At 30.5% G+C, this 21,570-nt stretch overlaps 1 protein-coding gene and 3 non-coding genes across 5 annotated transcripts in view; 2 read left to right on the top strand and 2 right to left on the bottom strand.

Annotated features, from left to right (window-relative positions):
• Positions 1 to 21,570, bottom strand: part of LOC129905092 (fibronectin type-III domain-containing protein 3A) — a 400,083-nt gene that overhangs the window by 276,497 nt on the left and 102,016 nt on the right. The gene's annotated exons all lie outside the window — the stretch shown is intronic.
• Positions 8,771 to 8,841, top strand: Trnag-gcc (transfer RNA glycine (anticodon GCC)). The gene has a single exon. It is a non-coding gene; the product is annotated as a tRNA-Gly (tRNA).
• Trnag-gcc (transfer RNA glycine (anticodon GCC)) lies at positions 15,131 to 15,201 on the bottom strand. Its single transcript has one exon. It is a non-coding gene; the product is annotated as a tRNA-Gly (tRNA).
• On the top strand, positions 15,701 to 15,771 carry Trnag-gcc (transfer RNA glycine (anticodon GCC)). The gene has a single exon. It is a non-coding gene; the product is annotated as a tRNA-Gly (tRNA).

Raw genomic sequence — 21,570 nt, 5'->3', positions numbered from 1 at the left:
TTTTTGGGGCCCCTGGGGTAACCTTTTTTTAAAATCAATATACATACATATATTGTGTGGCTACCAATGCATTATACATTACACTGCATGACATAATTTGTCTCCCTGGTTACTTCGTAACTCAATTTATGCTAACAGTTTCCTTCTCTGTATTGTCTCCAGTGGGGGCCCTGGGGTCGGTCGGGGGCCCCGGGGCACCGCCCCGCTTGCCCCAAGGGAGTGTACGCCCCTGTCAGCAGCATACTAGGCTTAAGTATTCTAAAATGTTTCTCATTTAATATATCAAGACAATTTTGAAACAATTTTCAGATTTGAAACATTTTTTACTGATATTAACTCAGTAATTTCTCAGAAAATCGAGAACAAATTAAAATTTTTATTTTTCATATGATTTTCAGATTCCACCAGTTTTCAGAATCCGATCAATTTGCTGTTTTCGTTAAACTTGGGCTATATTTAAATTAAGCATTGGAAGGTGGAGAGCACACAGTGAACCTGAACAAGTTTAAGGTTGACCTAAAATGACGACAAAAACTAATGATGAGGCTTTGTTCCTGAAGGCCTCAGCAATAATAATCCGTTTTTGCCAAAATCGGATTAGCTTCCTTTTTCGAGATACCCACCGTAAACGTGTTTTTTTTCGAGAAAAATTCATATGAACGCAAGGCTCGAGTACGATAACTTAGGCGCCGAGAATTGAAAACGGTTTTTAGTAGAGGTATTCAATACAATCATTTTTTGTTATGGGAAGAACGGTCTATGTCCCCCTATTTCTATTTCCTATTTTTCAATTTTCTCAAAAATTAGAAGGCATAGAAACATATGGTTTTTAGTATTTGATAAGGAATTTAATGAGGTAGTTTACTTTATCAATGTATCCCGTAATGAAACCCAAAGTCTTCACAAAAATAGTATTCAATGTATTTTTTTAAACTTCTTTTTCAAAATTGTTGACTTTGAAATCGATTATTTCGAAAACAACTGATTAAAATAACTTGATTAAAAAACTATAATTAAGTTTACAATTCTAGCTTTTGAAAAAGGTATCATTCATAACTGTAAGTGTGGCCATTGTTTTTTAATAATTTTTTGTATGATTTTTTTAGAAAATTGCCCCTCCCGTCTAAAGGGGGGGACATAGACCGTTCTTCTCATAACAAAAAATGATTGTATTAAATACCTCTACTAAAAACCGTTTTCAATTCTCGGCGCCTAAGTTATCGTACTCGAGCCTTGCGTTCATATGAATTTTTCTCGAAAAAAACACGTTTACGGTGGGTATCTCGAAAAAGGAAGCTAATCCGATTTTGGCAAAAACGGATTATTATTGCTGAGGCCTTCAGGAACAAAGCCTCATCATTAGTTTTTGTCGTCATTTTAGGTCAACCTTAAACTTGTTCAGGCTCACTGTGAGCATACATTGCATAATTAGTGTGAAAAACGTGAAAAGTGATTTTATCCCGTTTTGACAAGTCACTAATCAAATATTTCCAGCACTAAGAAAAGAAAAAAAAAAGGTCAAGTATAGGATGAATTTTCGGAATTTTCTTGCTTTTCACTATGAATTCAAGCTAAATGGGGGGGTGGTAACGTGTTTGCATTTAAAAATTTGTATACTTCCAACTTATATGAACTGTATAACAACTGAAATACCGATTTCGAAAAAATAAATGATTACTTTCGCGGGTGAACAAAATGAAATTAAATGGAACATAAAATATTTCAATGGCCTTGATTCAAACTGTTTAAAACACACTTCGAGCAACTGTTGAACCCAATTTCTACAAATGTTTGCGCGATTCATTATGCTCAATCTTGTTGCCAAAATGATCTCCTGGACATTCCAGTATTTCATGAAGAAGTTGGTGCCTTTAAAACAGTTCAGAAAGTCAGAAAGGCTTAAGGATATGGTAGAGAAATTCTTAAGCTATTTTTTATATGGTACAGAAGAATTTATATAATTGATCTGACAGAAACTTTCAACCAAATGCTACAACAAGGATCTATCTCTCATCAGTCTAAAGATACTCTTATCTTCCCAATCCATAAGAGAGGCCACATCGAAGAACCTTTTTCAAGTTTTATTAAAAGATGAACACTGTGATACTACTTAAGCTTTTAAATAATTGGAAAAGTGAGATGCAAATAAGCTTCTAAGTGAACTCCAAGGGAAACCATTTTCGTGCTACATAAGAATGCTGACTCATTTCTTCCGAGAAATAAAAATCTGTTCACTTTTTTTTGTGGATTTTAAATTATCTTTTGCACCGTCAACCAAAACGAATTGCTGTCAAAGCTGTTCAGAGCAGGAATGTTACTCAAGAACGGATCAGTACTGCAAAATTTGTTCAAGTACTACAGCAGGGCTTTGGACTCATAAAAACATATCCCATTGGTACGGTGACCATCCGTCTCGGTTTACCCGGGACTGTCCCGTATTTCTACAGCTTGTCCCGGGTTTTTATTTTAGAAACCTGCCTCCAGCTGGTATTTGTCAGATTGAAAAGCTATACCAGGAAAAGTTTTTTCGAATAATGGACACCATATGAATGAGTAAACAACCCAGCTAAATTTCGATTTGAAAAATTGAATTTTTTTTTTAAAAACCATTATTTTCAAAACGATTTTTCAATTTATTGCAAGGTGTGGTTTACAAAGAGAAGTAAGAAGATGTATTTTCGATAGCAACGAAATTGACGTACCTAACTAAGTTATTTATGTATTGCAATAGCACTCAAATTTAAAAACTAATTGCTAAACGAAGCATTTTAGCTTTAAATTTGAGATGCCGCGAATTTTCGCCAACTATTCGGTATTCGGCCTATTCGGATAATTTTTATTCGGCCGAATACCGAAAATTAAAAAAAAAAAAAAAAAAAACAATAAAAAGGCATATACATTTATCCCACAAAAAATGCTTTTTATACAAAACTTTTTATCTTAGCGTTTCAAATTTAGTAATGATAAGTTGTGGCTAGTAAAAACAACATTTGTCAACATTCGGTGGAAGTAAACGATTACGTCTATCTTCGTAAACAAATCTAACTTCTGAAAATATTCTCTCACTCGCAAATTAAATCAAAAATACTTCTAATATTTTTGCCCACATGCAATGAAATAGAATAAGATTGATTATAACCTGACAAAAGTCACAAAGGAGTAAGATAAATGCACATATCGTTGGGCGAATATTCAACTGGCATATATTCGTAATTCGGCCGATGAGTGTGGCTGAATATTCGGTATTCGGGTATTTACAGAAAAATGCATAAGGCAATATTTGTAGATAATTTTATGACAAACAGATTTCCCATAGACCCTTATTGACTTCCGAGCAACAGGTCACGAGATATATGCGAAAAACTGATTTTCGTGACCTTTTGACCTCTATATCTTCTAACGCGGACGCGATATCAATGTCGATTTTTCACATCTTCATAACAACGCCGTAACGAAGGTCTATACCAAAATCGAGCCCAGTAGGAATTTTTCCGCAGATTGGGGTAAAAAATGCCTAAAATTACTGGGCTATTAAACCACGTGTGAATTGCATACACGATTTTTTTTTGTTTTGTGTTTGTTAACTCATAACTTTGGACTGAGTAAACCAATTTCGATAATCCTTTTTATATTGGAAACAAAGCACTGTAAAAGATAAAAAAAAACTGTTCGATAATTATAGCTACGGTGACCATATTTCTAGAAGCGAAACCCGGGACAGATAAAAAATTCGTTGGATCGTTTTAAAAATATTGATTTTTCACAAAAAAAAAATAAAAATCTTAGTTTTTTTAAAATGAGTTTTCATAATTTCCTTATTTTGGTACATTGATTTCTTAAACGATTTGATGGGAGCATTTTCATTGAAATCATTTAAACCGTTTCCGAAATCAAGAAAACGGATTTATAATACACTGCCGGTCATCTGAATACGTCCACATTTTAGTTCATCTTATTTTTAGCCTGGCTTGGTATTTATTGCAATGGTACATCTTTTTTACATACGTAACGAGAGAACATCTTTATGCGCTTAGCTTAGGAGAAAAAAAATTGTCTTGGGACCTACCGTTCTTCTCACACGGTAGCTAGACAAAATCTATTCATAAAAACAAGTATATTTTTTGACTCATCTGAATAGACTCAAAAGCAAAAATGTTAATAAATGATGAGTTGCATGGGTCAGTTGGACTCAAAATTGTGTCTGTCAATAAATCTGATTGTCTATAACCTATAAGGACGAAAACGACTCGAAAAAAATCATTAGGCGCGGGAAAAATGGCGAAAATAAAAGAAGTCTTTGAATTAGGCCGAAATCAACGATGCATTGGGACAAAAATTAACACAAGTTAAAATTTAGTATGCAGTTATTCGCGCAATATCCAAGGGTATAGAAACAACATTTACAATCGAAGTTGCTTAGCCACAACATTGGCCGATAGATGTGCAATGATCTGAACAGCATGACTTCGCGCTAAAAATTAAGCTGAAAACCGGTATGAAATGCAGTTTAACGACGGCAAAACGGGTTGTCAGAAGTGGTAAACATTTGAGAAGAACAAATCTTCGCAAAAACTACCACTTTACAAACCACGAAAAGAAACTCGCCTCCAATAGTAAAAAAAAAAAACATGTCGTGAAAGTCGAATTTCCTACCGGTGATTTTACAAAGGAAAAAAATGAATTAAGTTAACCCTGAGGTCTAAATATCTATTTGTATGACCTTCGTAGAGAGAAGGATTATTTTAAGTTGTCTGCATAACTGTGAAGGGAGTGTTATTGAGTCCAAGCTATTTTTTTCTACAAAACTTTCGATCTGCAATTTCTAACACAGTTTTTTTTTACTATTGGAGGCGAGTTTCTTTTCGTGGTTTGTAAAGTGGTAGTTTTTGCGAAGATTTGTTCTTCTCAAATGTTTACCACTTCTGACAACCCGTTTTGCCGTCGTTAAACTGCATTTCATACCGGTTTTCAGCTTAATTTTTAGCGCGAAGTCATGCTGTTCAGATCATTGCACATCTATCGGCCAATGTTGTGGCTAAGCAACTTCGATTGTAAATGTTGTTTCTATACCCTTGGATATTGCGCGAATAACTGCATACTAAATTTTAACTTGTGTTAATTTTTGTCCCAATGCATCGTTGATTTCGGCCTAATTCAAAGACTTCTTTTATTTTCGCCATTTTTCCCGCGCCTAATGATTTTTTTCGAGTCGTTTTCGTCCTTATAGGTTATAGACAATCAGATTTATTGACAGACACAATTTTGAGTCCAACTGACCCATGCAACTCATCATTTATTAACATTTTTGCTTTTGAGTCTATTCAGATGAGTCAAAAAATATACTTGTTTTTATGAATAGATTTTGTCTAGCTACCGTGTGAGAAGAACGGTAGGTCCCAAGACAATTTTTTTTCTCCTAAGCTAAGCGCATAAAGATGTTCTCTCGTTACGTATGTAAAAAAGATGTACCATTGCAATAAATACCAAGCCAGGCTAAAAATAAGATGAACTAAAATGTGGACGTATTCAAGTGACCGGCAGTGTAGGTACCTACTGTTAATAACTTCTAAAAAAATATATATATTCAATAAAAAAAAAACTTTTCCTGATATAGCTTTTCAACTCGACAAATACAAGCTGGAACTAAACAAAATGACATAAAAATTTTAAAACTAAAGCCTAGTCTTGAAGTGAAATGAAAATTTTTATATAAAACCAGCACGACGAAATACGAAAATTTAGTTTTTCGATGCACATTTACGCAGCTTAACCACCGAAATTCTTTACTGTGCTAGAATATTTGGAGAGTTTTCAATCGTTTTTAACTGACATTTAACTGTCCAAGTAATTTTTCTTACTCTAAAAGTGTTTTTTGACTTTGGAGACTTATTAGAAAAACTTTTAATTTAAATCAACCAAAGACTGTTTTTTCTTGTTTTCCGTACCTAGTTTTTAAAATTTTGAATAAATAATCATTTTTATCAAAAAAAAAAAAAAAAACGACTTCCATGGATCGAAACTAGGTTTTATGGTTTTCTCATAGATTCTATAGCCAGAACTGGACCACAAGCTTCTAAGCGGTATTGCACTTATACTTTTGTTTAAATTCACACCATCATGCTTGTTTGATTTTGTTCAAATAACTGCATCACACTTTCCCACTGTCTTACGCTATGCAAATCAGCAGCCATGTTGGCCATTGACTTGACCGTAAAAAAAAAACGTAAAAAAATCAGTTGTCAAAGTTGCACATTTGTCTGCACCAATTTGCAGCCGATTGTGAGTGGCACACCTACACGTTAAAGTACTTTCTGCCTGATGATCGAACAAAATTGTTGTTGTTGTTTCTTTTTTGGGTTGGCCATGTCTGCCTTTGGTTGGTGATATGATCTTTCAAGAATGAGTGTTTGACAAATGCGTCACAACGCATTCTAATCTCACAAAGACAGCCACATAACTGACATAATAAATGGGTGAGTAACGAATTGGTTACTTTTTTTGTGGGGCACTATGGATATTTTACATGAGTATACTATGTAGGATTGTAGGCCTTTTGAAAGTATCGATAAAATACTGAAAAGTGGGTGTCTAGAAAAAAATACATTCACGTAGTAAAGGAATTTACTTTTATTCAATAATCGAATAGAAACAAAAAAAATGTAAAAAAAACACAAACTGATTAGTTCCGACAGGCAAAAATAATTGATACCTTTTATCGACTAAAGTCTAAAAGATGTCAAAGACTTTTTAAATTACAAATACAATAAAATCCGACAGCCATATTTATTGATTCCACTTATCAAAAGCATCTTTCACAATACCTCTTAACTCTATACCCATATTGCCAAAGCCAATATACTTTAATAATGTTATCCTTAACCTAACAAACTTTAGACTTGAAGGTACACATAAAGTTGCCACCCATTTGTATTCCATTGTTGTGGTAGCATAAAGTAATTTTATCGAACACGTGAAAAAGCAATCAAAAGTATTAACAAAACCTCACACATCGGATGCCAGAAATTGAGATTTATTTTGGCTATCATCAAAACCCTTTTTCTCCTTTCGTCCTTTTTTTTATATACCCTTCGTTCGACACCTCTTTCTTCGATCGACCGTCCGTCGTCATCGTCACTGTTGTCCTTGTCACACTTCTCTTCTTCTTCTTCTTCTTTTTTTTTCTCCCTACGAAATTTTATAAGCCTGAATAACTTTGTAAAAGCTATCGAAGCATCTCATCTTTTACAGGCAAAATAAAAAAAAAAAAAATACAAAATTTGTGCGCACACGTATATCGACCTCCAGCAGGACCATCATCATCATCAACATCATCCAGGACCGACTAGCAAGCGGCATTGGGGACTTCTAAAGTGTTTGCTTGTCTTTTGATGGCGCTCAAACCACACACACACAAAATTGACATGGACTCCGCACACTGCTCCCAGAAGACCGATGTCAAGGACGAAATATACACAAACATAGCAGGTACCTTATAATACCTACTATACCTACTTTTTCCAGGACGAACTAAGTCAATGTTATTCTTTTCTGCCCCATCAAATGAAAGTGTGCAGTGGGAAAAAAGGAGGCAGGATGATGTGGTTGTTGGTGAGAGATGATTTCATTACAATCAACTCACCATCATTGGATTGCTAGCCATCAGCTACAGCAGCGCCACCATCAAGTCGTCCCATGGGAAAAGAAAAATATATACAATTTTGTATTGAATTTTCAATCTAAAAAAAGTCTTATGTTGAGGGTAACAAGTTATTTATTTTTTTTTTTTTCATTTTTTTTATAATCATTTAATTGCAAAGCATTGGTGACACATTTTCTTCGTCTCTCACCCAGACAAAAGATATTTTATGTTTTTGTTACTTCATTGAAGCATTTTATTGAGCCCAGTTTTTTGTATCGTTTTGAAACAAGACTTGGTACCTTTTTTTTGCTTGCTTTGACGTATATTTATTAGAGGAATGAGGGATACCTTTTATAATTGATGTGAAGCCTCTCAAGTTAGATGATGAAATTATAAAAACGTAATAATAAAAAAAATTATAAAATACAATCTACCACACTTAAATAATAAATTAAAGTCTAGCTGGGTTTTCTTTGAGAGTAACTAGTTATTTTTTTTTTATAGGTATACTTGAAATTAATTTATATTTCATAAATGCAAGATGAGGAAATTGTTTCAATTGATAAAAGATAGATTGTTATCAGTGTTGTCGTCGGTTATAATTTCTTTAAAATCAATTTATTGAAACTTTGATGCCTTAAAGGTAAAATCAAACGGGTTGATTTGAAAAGGGTAAATCGTATTTTAGACAATGAAGCTCAGGTAGTTACTTGATTCAATTCACATCAAATTATTCTTAGGTAAGATGGAATATCTTTTTTTGAAAGAAAGCAGACCTCATTTCTAAATTAATGAAACCGGACAAGAGGAATTTACAATAGGTATAGTCTGGCAACAAAAATACCGATACTTTATGAAAATTCACAGAAGGGGTCTTAAGCGAGGTAGTTGATAGTTGATTCTTATAAGCTCCAACGTCTAGTCATTTGAAGCCATAATAAATGCAAACCATTAACTTCTTTTAAAGTCAAAATTTCCGTCTTTTTAACCACAAAACTGTTATTAAAATTATTTATTATTATTAAAATTATAAGCATTTAAGATTCTTACAGGTAGCACCCAATATAGATAAGAATTAAGAATCCTAAGCAAAAAATTAGCACTTTTTTGGAATAAAATGTTTTTCAAGAAGCATCGGTGGTTCAGTGGTAGAATGCTCGCCTGCCACGCGGGCGGCCCGGGTTCGATTCCCGGCCGATGCAATATTTTTTTTTTCTGCATTATAGCTTGAAAATGCTATCAAAAATGTAAATAAAAGAATTAATTACACGTATAAAATACGTTCAGGAACTGTATGAGTTTAAATATTAAAGACAGAAAGGTACACTTCTTATATAAGAAGTGTACCTTTCTGCCTTTAATAAATAAAAGAAATTAAAAACTAAAGTAAAACTATCACAAAAGTAACAAATTAATAAAAAAAAAACTAATTAATTTACTAAAATTGTTTTTGAAATAAATAAAAATCAAATCTTTAAAAAAGCAATGTACACTATGGTGTATACGCAACCTTTTAATATAAAATAAAACAAACAAATAAAAGTTTAAAAAAAAATTGAATAGAATGAAACTTTGGAACATAAATCTGAGTAAATATGTATTGTTTGAATTTAAAATAAAAAAAAAAAACATTTTAAAAGAGAGAAGAAAATAAATTCGTCATAAGCTAATAAAAGGTAGAAGAATTGTTGGGAAAATCCATATACTGAGACTACATCGTTTCAAAAAGGTATACATACTTTAAAATTGAACGAATATTTTTTACTATTAAAAATAATAAAAATAAAAAAAAAAAAATAATTAAAAATCCGGTGTTGATAATTTAACAACTGTTACAAATAAAACCCCCTTTCAAACGACTTCTTGCTAATCAATCAGTATTATTTACTTGTGATTTATGGTTTGTATAATGATAGAAAATCATACCCATGCAGCTCATCACGTAGATTATTATTAAAACTGAAGACAATTTCCATAAAAAAATTGCAGCTCTTTTCGTTATTTTTTTATGTATTTAGGTTTTTTGTGAACACATATTAACTTTTGGGAACGAGTGATATTTCATTTTTGTTAAAAAAAGCATTGTTAAATTTAATTAAGTACTGTAATTAATGAATTATTAAAATATAGAAATACATACGATTTGCCTCCAAACGAATTATGCCACTTCATTTCTTGTATTTTTTTGACGTTCTAACTGTGTTTTTCATATTAAAGGTTGTTAATCGAACTTAATATCGCACTAGTTATACAAAACAAAATTTTTTTGAGAATAAACATTTTTATGCATTTAAAAAGGAACCATTTGGAAAACCGTTCTGAAGAAATTAGGTTGATACATTGAAATTATATCTCAAGAAAATTTCTTGAACTATTTTCAAAATAGTAATTTCCTAAAAAATCCAAAAAAAAAAAAATTTATTTTCACTAAAACGCTTCTTTTAAAAAAAAAAAAATTTAAATCGGTTGAGTCGTTTACGAGAAAGAATAAAGAAAACGGTCACACGACAGATACCATTAATAACACTGGTCGGCAAAACACAAAAAAAAAGTCGGGAGTCTGTAAGGTGACTTAAGTTAACTTGAGTGCTGTGCTGAACTCAAAACTGTTTACAGATTTATTTCATCAAATCTAGTTTTTGAGCTGTGGTCATAAAGTCCCAAAAACTAATTTTGAATGAAATGTTTTTTTTTTTTGACGTTTGATCTAAAATACACCGAAAAAAAAATTTGATAATAACAGCTATCAAATTAACATTTTTCAGTGACAAAAGTCGTCCAACAATTAAAATATCAATTTTGATATTTTATCATATCATTTTGACATTTTTTAATTTCAGGTGGGATAGTGAAAATTTCACTTTGACAATTAAAATATCATTTTGACATTTTTTAAAGTTTAAGTGGATAGTGAAAATTTCACTTTGACAATTAAAATAGATTTTACGTTTTAGTTTATTTTAATGAAACCTATTTCTTTCCTTTTCTTTTTTATTATTTTTATTATTTTAAGTATTTTCTTTCTTTTTTCAAAACATTACTGAAAGTGAATATTCTTTACAAAATAATGGTGATATTATTTTTTCTATTATAATTGTTTTGTTATTTTCTCCCAAACTATGTGAAGTAAAATCTTAGTGCCGATCAAATTTTCTCAGTAAATCATACATTTTACTTCGAAAAAACACAAAGCGCCTTAAAATTAGTAGACATTAAGAATTTTTTATTTAATGTTTTTCAATAATTTGGAATGAGAAATCGATATGAAAAAATGATAATAAAATATCAAAAAAAATTTCCAAAATGTGACTTTTAAATATCATCCTGATAATAAAAATGTTGTTTTAACATTTTAAATATCATAAAACACATTTTATAGAGCATTTTTGGCTGATATTTAAAAAATGTTAATTCGATATTTAAAAAATGTTAAATTGATATTGGTTTTTTTTTCGGTGTATATATTTTCCTATAATGTCTTGTTTTTTTTTTAATTCAAACTAGCAGTCTAAGATTGGAATTAACTTCAAATCTGCTTCAAAAAAAGATAGGTTACCTTAACCATCAAGGTTTTGAGATATCATACATTTCTATATGAAATATATATTTGAAAAAATAGTTAAAAACAAAAACTAAACATATTTAAAACAAAAAAATATGGCTTTTGGAGATTGCATAAATAGTTTTGCAAAAAAAAAAAAAATTTAACTGTGATGAAATCCAACGCCAAAAGTACCAAAAAAAACGGGTTTTTGACGGGAACGGGTCGTTATTCCAAAATTCTGTATTTCAATAAAAAATTCTGTATGAACATAATTCTGTATTACATTATTCTGCTTTTCTATTCTTCTGTATTTCAAAATTCTGTAAATCCAAAATTCTGGAAATCCATTATTCTGCTTTTTGGAATTCTGTATATTCAAAACCTATACCTTTTTGTCTTTCCTGTTAAACAATTTGTATTCAATTAACAAATTAAGTATAACAGCGTATAAGAGCCGTTTGGTAAAATGCAAGTTAAGGATTTATGTGCTACATAAAACCTCATGTGACAGTTTTCGAAGAGGAAAAATTAGGGAATAAGAGATTATGTTCTAAATACATAAATATTTAAATTTCGTTTCAGATCTTACAAAAAAAGACAAAAACAAATAAAAAGTAACAAAAAAACAAAATGGTGAAATATGTATGAAGATTCTAAGGCTAAATATCACTAGTATTTTTTTATTCAAGGTATGTCATCCAAATTCAATCCAATTGCTGTAAGTCATATGCAAATTAATTGGGGAGGTATGTTACTTCAACATTTTCTTCAAAGAAAATACCAAAAATCTGTACTCCAAAATTCGGTAAATGATAAAAGAAAAATTGTTTTGATAATGAAAAAAGTGCGCACTTTTTTTCATTATCAAAACAATTTTTCTTTTATCATTTACAGAATTTAGGAATACAGAATTTTGAAATCCAGAATTTTGTATTTACAGAATTTTGAATTTACAGCGTTTTAAAATACATAATTTTGGAATACAGAATTTTGAATTCCGAATTTTGGCACATACAGAATTTCGACCCCAACCCGTTTTTGAGCTGTTAATATTCGAATATTTTGAAAACGTGACGTGCCAGTGAAATTTTGATTTCGGATTCGAAATCAGCACACAAAAATCCTTTAGAAAAATATAATTTGCTTCAAGCTCTATTTTCGTTTGCCGGCCAGTGTAATGCGTCAAATTATATGGTTTCCTTGAATATGACCTTGTTTGCGACAGTAGAAAAGAAAAGATTTTCATCAATTAGATCCTTTTTTGAAAAAAGTAAGTTTTTCTATTTTAATTATATTCATTTTTTTCTTAATATATGTACATAATTTTATTTTTCTCTGACCTTAATAGCATTAATAGAAAAATCGATTGTGAAAATACGTTTTTTGGAACTACTTTAAGACCAAAGTTTTTCTACCCCATCTTGAAGTAAATCTTACTACAAACAAATCTTAAAAACCAAACCTATATAAAAATTTTCAAAATACAAAAATTTTTTGGTGTTTACCGCATTTTAAGTTAGTATTCGAATTTTTCTAATAAATAAGAACTTTAATAATTATATTATATTATCATAATTATTGCAATTATTGCTTATAACTTTTTTTAGTTATCTAAAATGTTTGTTATTTTTTGTATCAAAATAAAACATTATATATATTTATATAATAAACATTATAAGTTGGTAATTGCTTGAGTTATGCTGCGTGCTTGGAGCAACTTTTTTGAGCTAAAGATGGAAAACGAAAAAAGTGCCTTCATCGCTTTTTTACCCAAATAAGTCGACTTAACTATCGGCCGATAGGAATTCTGAAGTGTGCGGGAGCTCTTATGATACGTCATCTCAAATATTTTATAAAAAAATAAATTAAATTGTGATAATAATAAATAATAAACTAAATCAAATTATTATTAAAAAAATTTTTTATAGCTATTTTACTAAATATTTGTACCATGTAAGTAATTCAATAAACCGGCATCAATTATTTACATTTTTTCTTCTACGAATCCATTAACTAGTTTCTTATAAATCACAACAAAGTATCAAAATATAATTTCTGTGTATTGTTGTTGTAGCAACTTTATAACAAAAACCAGATTACTCTTAAAAGAAAAAAAAAATAGAAAAAAAAATATTATAAAATACAAGCACATTAGCTGAAGTAGTAAAAATGTTCAATTTTAAGATTTTGAAGTAAATATTATGTGCAATTGTGCATATGCCTTTGATTTGCGATGTGTACTAAATAGTTTGTTTTTCTGTTCGAACAGTTATTTCATTTTGAATTAATTGATCTATGGGGTTGGTAGTTGTTTTGAAAAAAAAAAAAAAAAATATTAAAAACAAAAAATGTATTCTTTTTTTTTTTGTTCAAAATTTAAATCATTTTGGGATTTAATGTCCTTTATTTCAAGGAGCATAATGCTGCTTTATTTTTTTTTTAACTTTTTCTTTCTTAAAGTAATAAAGCTATTTTCGAAAACACTTTCAGCAAGTTCTTGCGACCAAGTTTGTGGCATTTATTTATTTTTTGTTGTTGAAATGATAAACATGCGTGCAAATTAATTGCCACTCGCCAACACTCCAAACCCAAACGCCCCGAATAAATTCTTTTATATTTTTATATAAATCAAATTTCCATTTGTAAACTTAAAGAGGCATAATAAAAATTGAAGTGCGTTTTGCGCAAGTTTGCCACTGCAATTGCGGTAGAACGCAATGCTTTTTTGCTGCCGCTGGCTGTCCGCCTCGCCTTCCACCACTCCACTCTGCGAATGCAACAGTAAACTATTATTGAATTATGCATTTGGGGCAGTGAATTGACCGTTTGGGTGCAGTAGTTGCAATTTTAGTAAATATATCGGCTGGCCTGGCCCCCAAACTAAATTGGCTAAAATGGCACCCCAACAAGAGGAAAGTGCAAATCTCGTTTCTCAACTTTGTTTTAAATTAATTATATACGAAAAGCTATAAAGACATATCTAGCAAATAGTTTTTTTTTTTAGATCTTTTTAAGTTTAAAAGCCGCTGCCGACAACGAACGGACTCCAATCGGAATTCATAAGTATTATTAGAAAGATATAGTGTTTAGTTAATGCATAGTCCATTGCATTACACTTAAACCATGTTTGTAGTTCTTTATATGGAATAGCGACAAAGGAGCACACAGATTTGATGGATACCATTTTAATTAAACGCTTTTTTTTTAAACAGAAATTAATAAAAAAAAAATCTTTAATAGGTTTTTTATTGCTTGATACTTTTTTTGGAAAAAATAATTAGGAACTTTTTTTTTTTGTATTTATTTCAATTTAATGAAAGAAACTTTGATTCAATTGATTTTTAAGTGGATAATTTGCTACGTGGGAATTATTCACTTTGGATTATAAAAAAAAAAAAAAGACATAATTGTTTATAAGCTTCGTATAATTTGCTCTTAATATGGTAATAAAACGTTTTTGGAACTGAATTTATAATTGCCGGCGTTGTTGGTCGCGTTTGGCAAAAGATGCCATAAATTTCTTCTTTTGTATAAAATATGAATTTGTGAAACTTTTTCTCGTTAACCTTGATCTTAGTTATTGATATGCAAGAAAGTTTTTTTTTTTGGGGGCAAGAAAAAAAGGAGAATAAATGTTAATTGAGAAATTCTTTTAGGGGTAGATTTTAATTGCTTTAAAATTATCGTTTAATTTGATTAAAATTGAACTTGTTTTTAAGAAATTGAAGAACTCTTTTAACAATTTTTGATACTGGGATGAGGTCTTTTATTAGCTCCATCCTGTGTCATTAAAATAATGATTCCTGCTATAGATTTATTTGTTGAAAAAAGTTACGTATACGCCATAGTGTACGCAAATTGTTCTTGTCCTCATTTATTTGCGCTACCACATGAATCTTTTGACTAATTTATAACTATTAAAAGGTTTTATTTGACAAAATATTTAATGCATCGGCCGGGAATCGAACCCGGGCCGCCCGCGTGGCAGGCGAGCATTCTACCACTGAACCACCGATGCTTCTTGAAAAATATATGCATCTGAAAAATTTGCTTGATTTTGGTATTTGTATAGATAACAATTTCATCTTTGAAGTTGATTTCATCTCAACAAATGATAAAAAAGTTTGAAGATATAAAAAAAAAATAAAATTGTATCAGGCTTGTGTCATTTTGTATGTAAAAATGGATTGAATAAAAAGGCAAATAAACATGTATTCTAAATATCTCAGCAATGTTTTGGTAAATGTTTAGATCCAGAACTAATTTGACACTAAAGCAAGGATTTAATATATGTATATAAATCTTTCTTTTTGGGGATATTAGTAATTCATCCCAAGACGTGATGATTAAACATTCTAAATAGAGTTGAATAAGAATTGAAATTTATATTTGTGAGTCTATATTTGATTTCAAAACACAAACAACACAAGATAAAAATAATTATGTTTGTTCTTCACAATTTCAAATCCAAAATTATTAGAAATTAGCATTTTTTGGAAATAAATAATTCAAAAGAAGCATCGGTGGTTCAGTGGTAGAATGCTCGCCTGCCACGCGGGCGGCCCGGGTTCGATTCCCGGCCGATGCATTAAATATTTTAAATTCCCTACTAACTAACGCATCGCAAAAAGTCTTATAATTGCGTTTAACTCAATTACTTGAGAGTCACAATTATATTTAGAGCCAATTTTTCAATCTTCTAATAAACAGTCAGTTAACTGTTCGACGAATAAAGTTATTAGGCTCATAAACAATCAGATAAAAACATTGAATTTTTCAATCAAGAATAATTTATTCTACAAAATAACAAAAAAAAATTGTCAAATTAAAAAATATTTAAAATTAAACGTCATTTTTATTCATGATTGTTTTTGTTTTCTTGTCTTCCACTGTATTTTTTTCAAAATTCTTTCAAAACAGCTTTGACAACTGACACAATATTTTTGTTGAGATTATTCGTTAGAATAATTTTTATTCGTCTCTGAAAGAAGCAGATAGTTTTATTCTTAGGAATAAGCTATATCTGCTTGTTGAAAAATTGATTTTCTCTCTATCCTTAGGAATAAGTACTAACTGACTGTTTAACTGACTATTGAAAAATTGGCCCTTAGATCAGGAAAATCTTTGCTGTGGTTGACTGAAAAACAAAAAACTCATTCGTAAGTCCATAAAATTATCGACTAGTTTTGGAGAGAAAGTACCAAAAGTTTAAAGACAAGAATGAAAGTACCTTACCATCATAAGCCTTAAATATTTTTAAATATAAATTATCCCAATATCATAAATTTAAAATATTTTTTTACTTGTATTAATGATTTATACACTAATTTCAAGGTTTTTGTTTATCATTTAAAAATAAAAAAAAAAAATAGTGGTACACTGTGGTGTATGTGTAACCTTTTTTTTTATGTAGGTATAAATAAACAATAAAGTATGTATAGTGTTTTATTGAAAACATTTCCACATGATTTGTGATTTTACTTTAAAAATGAAAATGTATTTAAAAATAATTTAAAGCCCTTAATAAAACTCGAGAAGGGAAGTGTTTTTTTTTTGCTGAATTCTGTTTAAAAAAAGAAAATCATCACCCATAAAACTGTTTGAATTATTCATTATACCATTAACAAATGTTAGAAATTTGTATTAAAATTCAGTGTTTTTTACTCGCGATATAGGTACTATTATCAAGTTATGCATTCGTACAAAAAAAAAAGTTGAGATATCGTTTTTCCATGACATTACGATGGTAGATAATGCACAAAAAGTGGGTCCCGGAAGTCCGTCTGTCTGTATAAGGACCTACCTACAGCCTAAACGGATATACCGATTGACTTCAAACTTGGTATGTAGCGTTATTTGGAGACTCTCTAGAGGAGTTTTTGGAGTTAATTTTTTTGGACTAAAACTAACGGTACTTGTCATATACCGATTTAAGTAAAATTGAAATATCTCGAAAACGGCTCTAACGATTTTGTTTAAAAAATTCAAATAATAGTTTTAAGCTAAGGTCTATCTTTCAATGAAAAATTTTTTTTTTGAAAATCCTTATTAACGGTACCTGCCATAGAACCGTTTTTTTTTTTTTCAAATCCGATTATCTCCGAAACTGCTTATTCGATTTCAACGAAATTTTTTGTGAAGAAGCATTTATATAATTTAAATATAAGATAAAGCTAAAATTTTGAAAAAAAATAATTTTTAGATTTAAAAAAAATTTAAAAATTTTTTTTTGAAAAATCAAATTTTCGAAAACGGGAAATTGAATGTTTTTGAAATTTTGTTTCAAGATGCTGATTAGTGATTTCTACAAAATGGCATACCAATTTTATTTTTAACCTTTTTTTCCAAAAAATTATTTATAAAAAATTAGTTTTTTTTAAAAAACGACTCTAACGATTTTGAAATTTTTTTTTTCTAAAAATGCATCTTAATATATCAATCAAAACTGCATACTTGTTTTGGAGGGCAATTTAATTTCAGATTTTATTTTATTTTTTTTTTTTAAACGAATTTTATTTTTTTTTTCCAAATTTCTATATAAAAAGTCTTAAAAATTTAAGCAACTTTAACTCTAAGAGCAAGTTCGTGCCACCCAGTCGTGCATTTTTTTTTTTTTTTGTTATTTCATTTTCAAAATGACACAATTTTATTAACGGAGGCGATTTAAACGAATTTTTAAACTCAATTTCGTTTTTAATAATTGTCTTACTGGCTTTCCTTAGATTCGCATACAACATCTATATTTGTTCTAATTTTTTTTAAATTTGTTTGTAAAAAAAAAATCAGAACCTTGACAAATTTAATTTTTTTAAATTTTACGTTCTCAAAGAGCATCATCCTAAAAAAAAAGGGACTTAGCTCCAAAACGTATAAAACAGATGGCTTTTCGTATCTACCAAAACTAATAATATGCTAAATGAATGCAAAACCATTTTAAAAAAATATACCGCCAAGTAATTCCTGCTGTCATTCTAAATCATTTGATACAATAAAATTGCATACCAAACCTAATTGCTATGGCCTCGGTTTTCTGTTTATTTTCATTTTTTTTTTTGTTGTTCTTTCTAAAAAGCGATAAAAAAAGTAATAATATTCCTTACCTACCACCACCCCATATAACATTCGCGCGTTTGCCATTTACATTTGATGCACCACCGCTCTGCGCGCACGCCGCATCGGCCGCTGCCGCCGCCGGCAAAAGTTAATTTGAAGCAAAGTGCGCTAAAAATTCCATCACATTAACATCTGCCAGCCGCAAAGTGCCACTCCTCCTGCTGCCGCAGGGAATGCACTGCAACACACAGCCACTCCAGAAAACTCCGCAATGCAAAAACCGAACGAAATGCCATTTAAATGATTCATCACACAGAGTGAATGCTGAATGGGAATCAAAGCTAGCGAGTATGGTTTTTTAGAATGCAACATGTTGAAGCAACAGGCTTTTAATAATGTACCTAGTTTTTTTTTTTTTTGATAAAGTGTGAATTGATGTGTAGGTCGGTAAATTAAACGGTGACATGCATCATTTTCCGGAAACCGCCTCAAATGCGACTTCTCATGCGAATTTGATGCGCAAGCTCACAAGTTCCCGCTAAAACACCTTGCAAATCGTATAGAGAAAAGTCTCATTAAATGGTGCAAATGTTTGCAAGTTCCAGAACACACATTACACTCGCACTCTTGTCCATGGAAACATTGCATTCCTTAGTATAAAAACACTCGACAATAATTGCCCAGCCACATTTAGTGTAATCGCTGATTGCAGCTGATGCAAATAAAATAAATCTAATTCCAGGGAATGACCATAGAGACGACACAGCAATGCAATGCGACGCACGAACAGACGACCGACGACGACGACGGGATGAGCTCATCGACAAAGTCGCCCCGGTCCGGTCGGTCGGTGCATGCGGTTGTTGCACAAATTGACCGACTAATTTGCGAGTTTAATTCGGTTCCGCAGATAGATTGCCATCGTTGCAAGTGCAACTGGGCAAACAAACACAAAAAACTATATAGTCGAGTCGAGTCGACTCTACCCACACAATTATTGGAGGAATCTCTGTTTGGAATTCCTTATTGTCGTATGGCTTTGGCTCGTGTGATGTCAGAAAAATGCACAGAGAGATTCTGGCATCTCAGGAAGTTTTTGCAAAATGCGGTTAAAACGTATTGCGAGTGATTTTATTTACGTGAACCAAATTAGCACGAATCGGAAATCTAGCATACAACAACACACAACTTGCCTTATCATTTTATGGCAATGTAATCATATGGGTTTTTGGAATTTAAAAGGATCATAAAATTCTTAAAGATAGCTTTGGTAAATGATATTTTTGATGATTTTAATGTATTTGCAAAGAGTTTGTGAATCGAATTAAAAAGAAATATTGCCATAGATACGAAAATCAGGTCAAATTAACAATTTTGACTTTGCATCGCACACATGCGGGTAGATTAAATAATGAAATAAGCAATTTTCGTAGAACTTAGTCAATTTTTCTATCGAAAAGAGATGTGTTTTGCTTTAAAAAGATTACTGTTCCAGAAATCGTTATGTAAGTATGAACATATTATTACTAAGTGACAGACTAAACTATTTTAAATGTTTTGCAAAAGGATTTTGAAATTAGACCAAAACGCCGATCAAAAGCTTGCTACCCGAAATTTCAATTATTTTGAATATCAGGTTTTCGACTTAAGTATACATCGCTTCATCATTTATTTGGTATGAGGAGCCACGGTATTCGAAGGTTTTAAAATTTAATCTGAACATTTATTGCAATTATATACCTTTTTATCAATGTTAAGATCATTTTAAACAATTTTTATATTTGACGTCATAACGTTTTATAAATCGATGAACCATGGCAGCCACCACAAAAAAGTGACGCCATTTTCTAACGTTACACTCTCGCACTTTCGCACTATTAGAAATACAAAAATCTTCTGTAGCTTATTTGAAAGATAATGACCTAAAGCTTAATCCAAATGAAGGATTTTTAAAAATTCCGTCATTTAATAGGGTAAACAGGGGTAAAACGGAAAGATGAAATTTGGGCTAAAATCTAAACGCGAAGTCGTAGAGAGTTGATTTTTTTTGCTATAGATAGATGAGATTAATTTAGGAATACCTGCATTTAAGAAAAACTCCTAAAAAATTTTGAAACTAAGCTATAACGTTTTGTTTGAACGTTGTACACGTTTTGGGGCTATGACAAAATGATGATTTTGGGTAAAGGAAATTTTTTTTTGACAATTCTAAAGATGCCAGGTTAAAGATGAGGGAAAAAAACTAGGCGTCTGATACGGATTTTTTTCCAACACCTTGCGTTTTGAAAAACACCTTGTTTTTTAGGGGTATTTTTGGGTAATTTTTATTTTTATCTTTTTTTCTTTAATAGATACAGGAATAAAGATTTGGAGTAATGATAGACCATGACTATGACTATATGTGTATGTGTTTCAATCATTTTTGTTAACACAATTTTGAGATAACGGTAAAATAAAATTTTAGAATTCAACAGGTTATAACTTTTGACCAAGAGCAGATAGAAATTTTATTAAACTTTTATGATCCTGATACAATTACCTTTTATATCACACACATAACGGTAGACTAACTACAAGCTACACAATGTTAAATTAAGAAACTTGCGAAAAACCTCAAAACACCAGTGGATATCTGTAGTTGCCCCCCGAACAGCCACTAGTGTGGGAAGTACCGTAATCTCAGTCTGGAAATTCGACATGGTTGACTTTAAAAAATTCTAACTTCTCTTGTAGGTATCTTTGAAATGAGATAGATACGTCATATGAAAGGTGAAATAATAAGCTTTCACATGGTATATATTTTTTATAGGATGTCAAACAAAAAAATTGATTCCATAACGTGAGAACATAAAATTATATGTTTTTTTTTTTGCTTTTTTTGATGAAAATTGATCGAGTTCAAAAAATTCTACCTCTTTTTGTAGATACTTAAAAGACATGATCGATATATATACTTTGAGCTGAAGCAATAAGCTTTCAGGTGGTATAAAATTTATTATAGGTTTTTTTTATCAAAAAAATGAATTTTTGGGTGATGGAAATGATATTTCACTTTTTTCATTAGAAATGATTGTTTTTAATAAATTATTTTAATACTTTTTGCTCATTGTAAAAATTTAAAAAAAGGTTTTATTCTTAACAAAAAATACTTGGCTTTAATTGCATAATTTTGTTAGTAAGATTTTAAAATAAAAAAAAATTAATATAATGAGAAATTAAAAAAGGTATTTTTTTTAGCTTTTTCTTGTAAATTATGATTGTTTGAAAAAAGTAAACGCTTCAATTGACTCATTTTAAACAAAGCACACAACCTTTTTTCTGACGACGTTATCAC

This window comes from Episyrphus balteatus, chromosome 1, assembly GCF_945859705.1.
Source record: "Episyrphus balteatus chromosome 1, idEpiBalt1.1, whole genome shotgun sequence".
NCBI lineage: Eukaryota > Metazoa > Arthropoda > Insecta > Diptera > Syrphidae > Episyrphus > Episyrphus balteatus.
This window is presented reverse-complemented; position numbering and strand designations above follow the sequence as displayed.